Source organism: Octopus bimaculoides, chromosome 23, assembly GCF_001194135.2.
Source record: "Octopus bimaculoides isolate UCB-OBI-ISO-001 chromosome 23, ASM119413v2, whole genome shotgun sequence".
Taxonomy (NCBI): Eukaryota; Metazoa; Mollusca; class Cephalopoda; order Octopoda; family Octopodidae; genus Octopus; species Octopus bimaculoides.
Genome location: NC_069003.1, coordinates 21,919,779 through 21,928,697, shown reverse-complemented (window position 1 = coordinate 21,928,697; position 8,919 = coordinate 21,919,779).

Genomic DNA, 8,919 nt, shown 5'->3' with positions numbered 1-8,919 from the left:
ATATATACATACACATATATATAAATTTAAATGATAAAGGTAAAAAAATTGAATATTAATTTGATTAATATCAATTTAAACCAGTGGCCTAGCATATAGAAAAAATGTGAAAATTCAGAAAAATTATATTACATACATATAAGAAGTATGACCACTAAGTGGACATCCAATATGCTAGATGTAGACATCATATTGTCTGACAGTGGAGGCGCAATGGCCCAGTGGTTAGGGCAGCGGACTCGCGGTCATAGGATCGCGGTTTCGATTCTCAGATCGGGCGTTGTGAGTGTTTATTGAGCGAAAACACCTAAAAGCTCCACGAGGCTCCGTCAGGAGATGGTGGCGAACCCTGCTGTACTCTTTCACCACAACTTTCTCTCATTCTTACTTCCTGTTTCTGTTGTACCTGTAATTCAAAGGGTCAGCCTTGTCACACTGTGTCACGCTGAATATCCCCGAGAACTACGTTAAGGGTACACGTATCTGTGGAGTGCTCAGCCACTTGCACATTAATTTCACGAGCAGGCTGTTCCGTTGATCGGATCAACTGGAACCCTCGATGTCGTAAGTGACGAAGTGCCAACAACACTGTCTGACACATATATGATGGTCGCTTTTGTCACTTTTGATGTATAAGTGTTTGAAGGAGAAGACTAAGTTAAAGAAGAAAGAAAAAAGAGGGAAAATAGAAAACAACTTTTAAAAGAACAGAACAAAGAAGTTGCATGTAGTTACAATGGATGAGTGAATGCAGTTTGAGTCCAGGTATGGATTTTGCTGTTTATAATGTTACAATCAAAAACCACAAATACAGCTATTGTTAAATACAGCTACCCAGGATTACCGGGTTGAAATAACTTATTTTGCCATTTTTCAAACTAAGAACAAGACCGTTTGCTTCTCTTAGCTGGTCAAGTGATTTTCTACTTGTTGAAACCTTACCACATTGTATGTATGTGTGTGTGTGTGTGAATGTGTAAGTATGTATGTGTGTGTGTGAGTATGTATGTGTGTGATTATGTGTGTGTGTGAGAATGTGTGTGTGTGTGTGAGAATGTGTGTGTGTGTGAGAATGTGTGTGTGTGTGAAAATGTGTGTATGTGTGTGTGTTTGTCCCCTGCCATTGCTTGACAACTGGTGTTGGTGTGTTTACATCCTCATAAATCAGTAATTCAGCAAAAAAGACTGATACAATAAGTACCAGTCTTAAAAAAAATATGCATATATATATACATATATAAGTACTGGGATCAATTTATTCAACTAAAAATTCTACAGTGTAGTGCCCCAGCATGGCCACAGTCTAATGACTGCAACAAGTAAAATATGTGTGTATGGGTGCTCTTGTCTTGTCGTCATATGATGATTGTAAACAAGTACCACCATCACACAAGTGGTGTGGTTTATTTCCGGTCATTCCTGAGAAACACGTTTTGCCATCTGGTCATAGGGAAATATTGCCTTGCATGGAACCATGTGGAGGTTGGTGACAGGAAAGGCGTTTGGTTGTAGAAATCGTGCCTCAAATAAATTGCATTCAACCCATGCAAGGTTGGGAAAGTGGATGTTAAATGCTGACATGTGTGTGTGTGTTTGGTGTTTGTATGTATATTTGTTCATATAGCTTAAATGTTTCTATCCTCAAATCTCTCAGTATAAATATGTGCGTGCAACATAAACATACTCACACACAAGCTCACATACACACCTATAAACTTACATATGCGTACTCATATGTATATTGCATAAGTATATATATATATATATATATATATATATATACACACACACACACACACACACATACATATATATATATATATATATATATACACATACACACATATATATACATATATATATATATATATATTGTCTATGTGTGTATATATATATATATATATGCATTTCCAGTATGTGAATGTTAAATGATCATGATCAGATCATGATGATAATATATATACATATATATATATATATATATATATATATATATATACATACATAGTACATTATAAATATATGTGTGAGTGCGTATGTTTGTGTGTGTGTGTGTGTGTGTGTGTGTCCTGGTATGTTTTATAAAATCCCCTAATTGGGCAGTGTGATGAGAAAATAGTTCTTCTTAGTTTAGTTCCACTGTAGAAATTTCTCTTCTGATCTTGTGAATATTTGGTTCCCACAGACCGAAATCTGTTTCTGTGAATATAATATGTGTGTGGATGAAAAAGGTTTGGTGAGGGTGAAGGACAGAACCAAAAATTGGTTTTGATAATACAAGAGATCTGGAAGAATTATTGTGTTAATGTCTGTAATTTAATAGTTTTGGGTTTAAAAGAATCCTCAGCTATCCCCATTCCCCACCCCCCGTCCTTATAAAAAACCACCAGATTTTTGTCAATTATTGGGACTGTTGGTGTGTTGGTTGCTCAAATAACAAAGCAACAACAGTACTACTACTACTACTGCTGCTGCTGCTGCTGCTACTACTACTACTACTACTACCACCACCGCCGCCACCGCTGCTGTTATTACTCCCATCATCACTGCCACTCCTAGTCTTAAATCGGTCACCTCATGTATTTGAACATGACGAAAAGAAAAGAGGAAAAACCTCATGCATAGATTAAATTTTTGCTTTCCTTTACCCCAAAGGGTCAGAAATATACTTCATACCTGGTGGCCACTTGTTGACTGTCTATGAATCTTTAATGCATTTTCTACTTCTGTCTAACATTTTACTTCAATCCTACACTCTCACATTTGTACCTAAATTCCATTATCCCACATTTTACTGTAATTCCATAATCCTACATTTTTACCTCAATCCCATAAACCCACATTTTACCTCAGTCCCATATTTCCACATTATAGCTCAGTCCCATAAACCCATATTTTGTCTCAATTTTATAAACCCACATTTTTACCTCAGTCCCATATTTCCACATTATACCTCAATCCCATAAACCCACATTTTGTCTCAATCCCATAAACCCACATTTTACCTCAGTCCCATTTTTCCACATAATATCTCATCTGCTGTTTGAGGATCCTCCCTCCTTTTTTCCCATCTTGGAACTCCAGTAAAATTTTGGAGAGGGAGCCGTTCAATTACATTGACTCCAGTGCACAACTGGTACTTATTTTCTTGACCTCAGAGAGGATGAAAGGTGAAGTCGACCTCAGCAAAAATTGAATTCAGAATACAGGGTGTTCCAGAAGTCTTGGGCACATTTCAAGTCCTCATATCTGATGGACTATGATTGGTAGTAAGATAAAACTGGTACCATTTTAAAGCTAAATTCATTAAGTTTTTTGTAATGCTAATGATATTTTCATATTTTTTCAGATCCAGTAATGGCGTTCACTCAAGCAGAAAAGGCGTTTTGCGTCCTTGAATTTGCAAAAACTGAATCATGGACACTTGTTCAATGTGCATTTCACACAAAATTCTGAAAAGAGGCACCAGAAAGGAAGTCCATATTGAGATGGCATGGTAAATTCATGAAGGATGGGTGTTTGTGCCAAGCTAAGAGAACGGGATGCCCCTCAACTTCAGAGGATACAGTTGAGCAAGTTTGAACTGCCTTCGAGCGGAGCCCCTGTAAATCGATCAGAAGAGCCAGTAGGGAACTTCAGCTTCCTACAACAACTGTTTGGCGTATCTTAAAAAGACGACTGCAGATGACACCTTACAAGCTACAGTTAGTCCCACAGTTGCAGGACACTGATGAACCAGCTTGTCATGACTATTGCATTGCAATGCAAGAGAAGCTGGAAGATGGCAGATTTGATTGAACATTGAACATCTTTGAACATTCCATAAAAAAAAACTTGAAATTGCAAGCTTTCAGAATATATCAGATGCGTTTTTATGTCCTTAATAGTTTTCGAAATATTCAATGTCAAAATGTGCCCAAGACCTCTGGAACACCCTGTGTAAAGGCAGACAAAATACTTAGCAGCATTTTGTCCAATGAATTAAATGCACTGATGCCCTAATGATTATTCTATCTCACCACCCAAGGAATTTTAGTCTGAAATTTGGGGGAATGGGGCTAACCAATAATATCATCTCCAGTGATCAGCTTGTACTCTGTTTTATCAACTCTGAAGGGACAGAAAAGCTAAGCTGACTTCAGCAGGATTTGATCTCAAAACTGACTAAGCAACAGATCAAAATAAATAGATAAATAAAGAAAGAAAAGAAATGGTTGGGACTTAGGGAGTTGACAAGGGAACATCTACATCAGTGGTTCTTGACCATTTTTCGCCTATGAACCCCTTTGATCACACATTCTATTCTGGTGGACTCCCAAATTCCTATTTCGTTTTTCAAGCAATAACTTGTGTGAGTTGAACTATATAAAACATTAGAGAAAGAAATCAAGCTGTTTCTTGTAACAAATACTTCTATAGCAAAATGTTTTTCATGGTCCCTTAAAATACTGCTGTGGATCCCCAGTTTACCAATTTGCTTCCATGAACTCCCAAAAGTCTTACACAGATCCCCAGTTGTCATATGTCATATTGTTTGATCAGCTAGAAAAAGCAGTGAAATCTTCTTTGAATCATATTCCACTTTCTTGAACAAAGACTGACATAGTGAGGCAGTGGTGAAGCTTCTATGTGTTCATGTTATCTGTTAAAAATAGCAGGCAAATCTCCCTTAAATTACAGCTAATATAAAGGAGATTTAAGGGAGATTTAAAAACAAAGGAGAAATTAGATATCTTTTATGTTCCATCTTTTACTTGTTTCAGTCATTAGACTGTGGCCAGAATTTTAGTCGAATGAATCAACCCTAATATGTATTTTTTTTTTAAGCCTGGTATTTATTCTATTGATTTCTTTTGCCAAACTGTTAAGTTACAGGGACACAAACACACCAACACCAGTTGTCAAGCAGTGATGGGAGACAAACAACACAGACACACACACACATGATAAGATTCATTCAATTTCCATCAACCAAATCCACTCACAAGGTTTTGGTCAGTCCGAGATTATAGTAGAAGTTACTTGCCCAAGGTGCTGTGTAGTGGGAACTGAACCTGGAACCATGTGGTTGGAAAGCAAGCTTCTCTATATACTCAGATAATTTTTGGTACCCAAAAAAGTACAAGTAAGGCCCACAATAGAACACTGCTCCTACAACTGAGACAGTGCTGTTGGTGCTGGTGCTGCATACACAGACAACTTAGACCACACTCAGGAAAAGGGCCATAAAACTGATTGGCATAAAACCATTTATAAGATATAGTTCTTTGTCTGGCCTAGGGGCTGCACTGTTTCATTTCTCTGCCATTCCCACTACTTCTGTAATGGCTTCTGCCCTTTGGATCTGGCTGGGCTCATGCTATCCTGTTCAAGTGTTCTTGGCCTATTTGTCTCCATCGCCAGACCCTGCACTCACTACCATGGTCTTCCCTTTCCCAGAACATTGGCCCTCTGGAATTCTTCCCTTGCTCATGTCTTTCTGTCTTACTGCTGTTGACTTACAAAGATTCAAGAGGAATATCATCAGCCTCAAAAGCCCGATAAGGCCAGTGAGTAAAAAAAAAAAATCAAAGAATTTGGCTTCCAATATCCCATTTATCACAGCAGTATGGCACTTGTCATATATAATAGCAATAAATTCTGACATTGGCCAAAGATCAAAAGATTCAATAGACCACCATGGAGGTGGGGTACAGTTGATTAAGCCAAGTCCATATCAGCTTCATAACTAATTCATTGACTCTACAGAGATGAGCTTTTGACATTGATTGCTATTGATTTTGTCTGGTAATCTATCAAGATTTCATATGAAAGGATTTCTGATTTGGGGATGAGGTCACTGCTGTATGTTAATGCTCATTTTTAAATATAGGGATAATGACTTAGCTATAGGCACAATTATAATTATTGGCATTGGCTTGGTTATAGGCACAGGTTTGGCTATTGGCACAAGTGTGGCAATAGGTGCTGGTTTAGCTATAGGCACAGGTTTGGCTATAAGCACTGACTTGGCTATAGACATAGGCTTGACTATAAATACTGGCTTGGCTATAGACACAGGAATAGCAATAGGTACTGGCACAGTTATGTTTATGAGTGCAAGCATGGTTATTGGTGCAGGTTTGGGCTCTATAGGAACAATCATAGCTATCGGTGCAAGCTTTCCTATAGGCACAGATATGTCTATCAGTGCCAACATGGTCATAGATCCAGGCATAGCTGTGTGAAGAATCTCACTTCTTAACCATGTTTTTTGGTTCAACTCAACTGAGGAGCACCTTGGATAAAGGTCTTCTTCTGGAGCCCTGCACCAATCAATGCCTTGTGGGGGAATTTGGTTGAATGAAACTGTAAGGAGACCATCGTCTCTTTCTCACTTTATATTCTTTTACTTGTTTCAGTCATTTGACTGCGGCCATACTGGAGCAACTCCTTGAATGGTTTTAGTTGAATAAATTGACCCCAAAATTTATTTCTTAAGCCTAGTACTTATTCTATTGGTTTCTTTTGCTGAACCACTAAGTTATGGAGGTATAAACACACCAACACCAGTTGTCAAGTGGTGATGGGGGGGGGGGGACAAATACAGACACAGATATATACATATATGATAGGCTTCTTTCAGTTTCCATCTTCTAAATCAACTTACAAGGCTTTGGTTGGCCTGAGGCTATAGAAGATACTTGCTCAAGGTGCTATGCAGTAAGACTGAACTCTGAAACGTGGTTGGGAAGCGTTCTTACCACACAGCCACACCTGTGCCTATAAACATAAATTTAATGTCTAATACATGGATTTATATGTAGTAATAACAAAAAAAAAGCTCCTGTAGTGGACCTGGCTACAAACCACTTAGTAAACCAATACATACGAGAGTAATGTAGAGTCCTATGCTATTGAAGTTCAATAAATCCAATCAGTAATGATTATTTCATCAGGAGTGTATGGAATATTAAGAAAGTCAGGAGGTATGAGATGAATGTATTTAGATTTTACTTCTCTCTCTCTCTTATATATATATATGTGTGTGCACATATATATATATATATATAAATAATGATTTCAAATTTTGATACAAGACCAGCAATATCAGAGGAGGGGGTAAGTCGATTACATTGACCCCAGTTTTCAACTGGTACTTACTTCATCAATCCCAAAATGATGAAAGGCAAAGTTGACCTTGGTGGAATTTGAACTGAGAATGTAAAGACAGATGAAATACCATAAGACATTTTACTCAACATGTTAACGACTCCGCCTGTTCACTGTCATAACAAGTCTAACAAAAATGGTTTCAAATTTTGGTGCAAGGCCAGTAATTTTAGCGGGGGTGGGGTTAAGTTGATTATATCGACCCCAGTGCTCAACTGGTACTTATTTCATTGACCCCAAAAGGATGAGAGGTAAAGTCAACCTCAGCGAAATTTGAACTCAGAACGTAAAGATGGACACAATGCTGCTAAGCATTTTGCCCGGCATGCTAATGATTCTGCCATCTCACCATTTGCACAACAACAGCAGCAATAACAATGACAATAATAGTTTCAAATTTTGGAATAAGGCCAGCAATTTCGGGGGAGGGGGGAGGGTCAATTAGATTGACCCCCAGTACTCAACAGGTGCTTATTTTATCGACCCTGAAAGGATGAAAGGCAAAATTGATCTCAGTGGAATTTGAACCCAGAATGTAAAGACAGAGGAAACGCCACTAAGCATTTAACAATTCTGCCAGCTTGCTACCTTAACAAGTCTTACAAAAATAGCTTCAAATTTTGGCACAAGGCCAGCAATTTCGTTGGGGAGGGGTAAGACAATTAAATTGACCCCAGTGCTCAACTGGTGTTTTTTTTATTGACCCTGAAAGGATGAAAGGCAAAGTCAGCCTCAATGGAATTTGAACTCAGAACATGAAGATGGATGAAACACCTCTAAGCATTTTGCTAGGTGTGCTAACGATTTTGCCAGCTCATTGCCTTAATAAGTCTAATCATGACATCAATAGAATGTGTGTGTGTGAAATATGGTTTGCATTTCTTTCTATCTGTTTCCTCTCTCCCTCTCTTTTTCATTCCCTCCTACTCTTTTTCTCTCCCTGTCCCCTCTCCTATCTTGTTTTTTCTTCTAGTTTCTCTCTTTTCTCCCACTCTCTCTCCTCGCTCCATCTCTATACAGTCAATAATTACAGATTAATACCATACTTTGTTCTATCAACTTGGCAGTGCAGCCACAAGAGTTGGCTTGCTGCCATATATCGAGCCGTCTGCTGTTTTTGTTCATCACTTTTGGTCAACAAATCAATTATCACTGCCACAGACTGCAATGGTTGGGCTCAAGCACTCATCTAAGAGATAAAGAATGTCAGGGCCACTTGTTCGAATACTTCCAAGAACTTATTGGAAAAAAGAGATTGGTACCACTTCTGGTAGTTATTTAATGTGGAAGACATCGCTCAGAACATAGGATTCCACTGATACCTGAAGATACATACCAAAAGTTTAGTGCTTTGAGTAATGGTATACACACACACACACATACACACGTGTTTATATATGTGTGTGTGTGTGTGTATATATATATATATATATATATATATATACACATGTATGATTAACTAAGACTGGTTAGGTTCGTTATTTTTTTCTTCTTGTTTTGCCTTTGTTAGTTACAAGTATTGCTATCTGTTGGAGTTTCAGCACTTTAGCTGCTATTTCTGAACTTCGGTATGTGGTGAAGCAACTGTTGCTGATCCCTTAATTATGTTTATAAATGTATAAGAACTTTTAAATAAGTTCTTCACCGATAATGGTGTTTACATACCGAAGGGCTTGGTAAAAATTATTAATTATTAATTTATTAATAAATTAATAAATTGATAATCCTTTACCCTTTTATTTGTAATAATATATATATATATATATA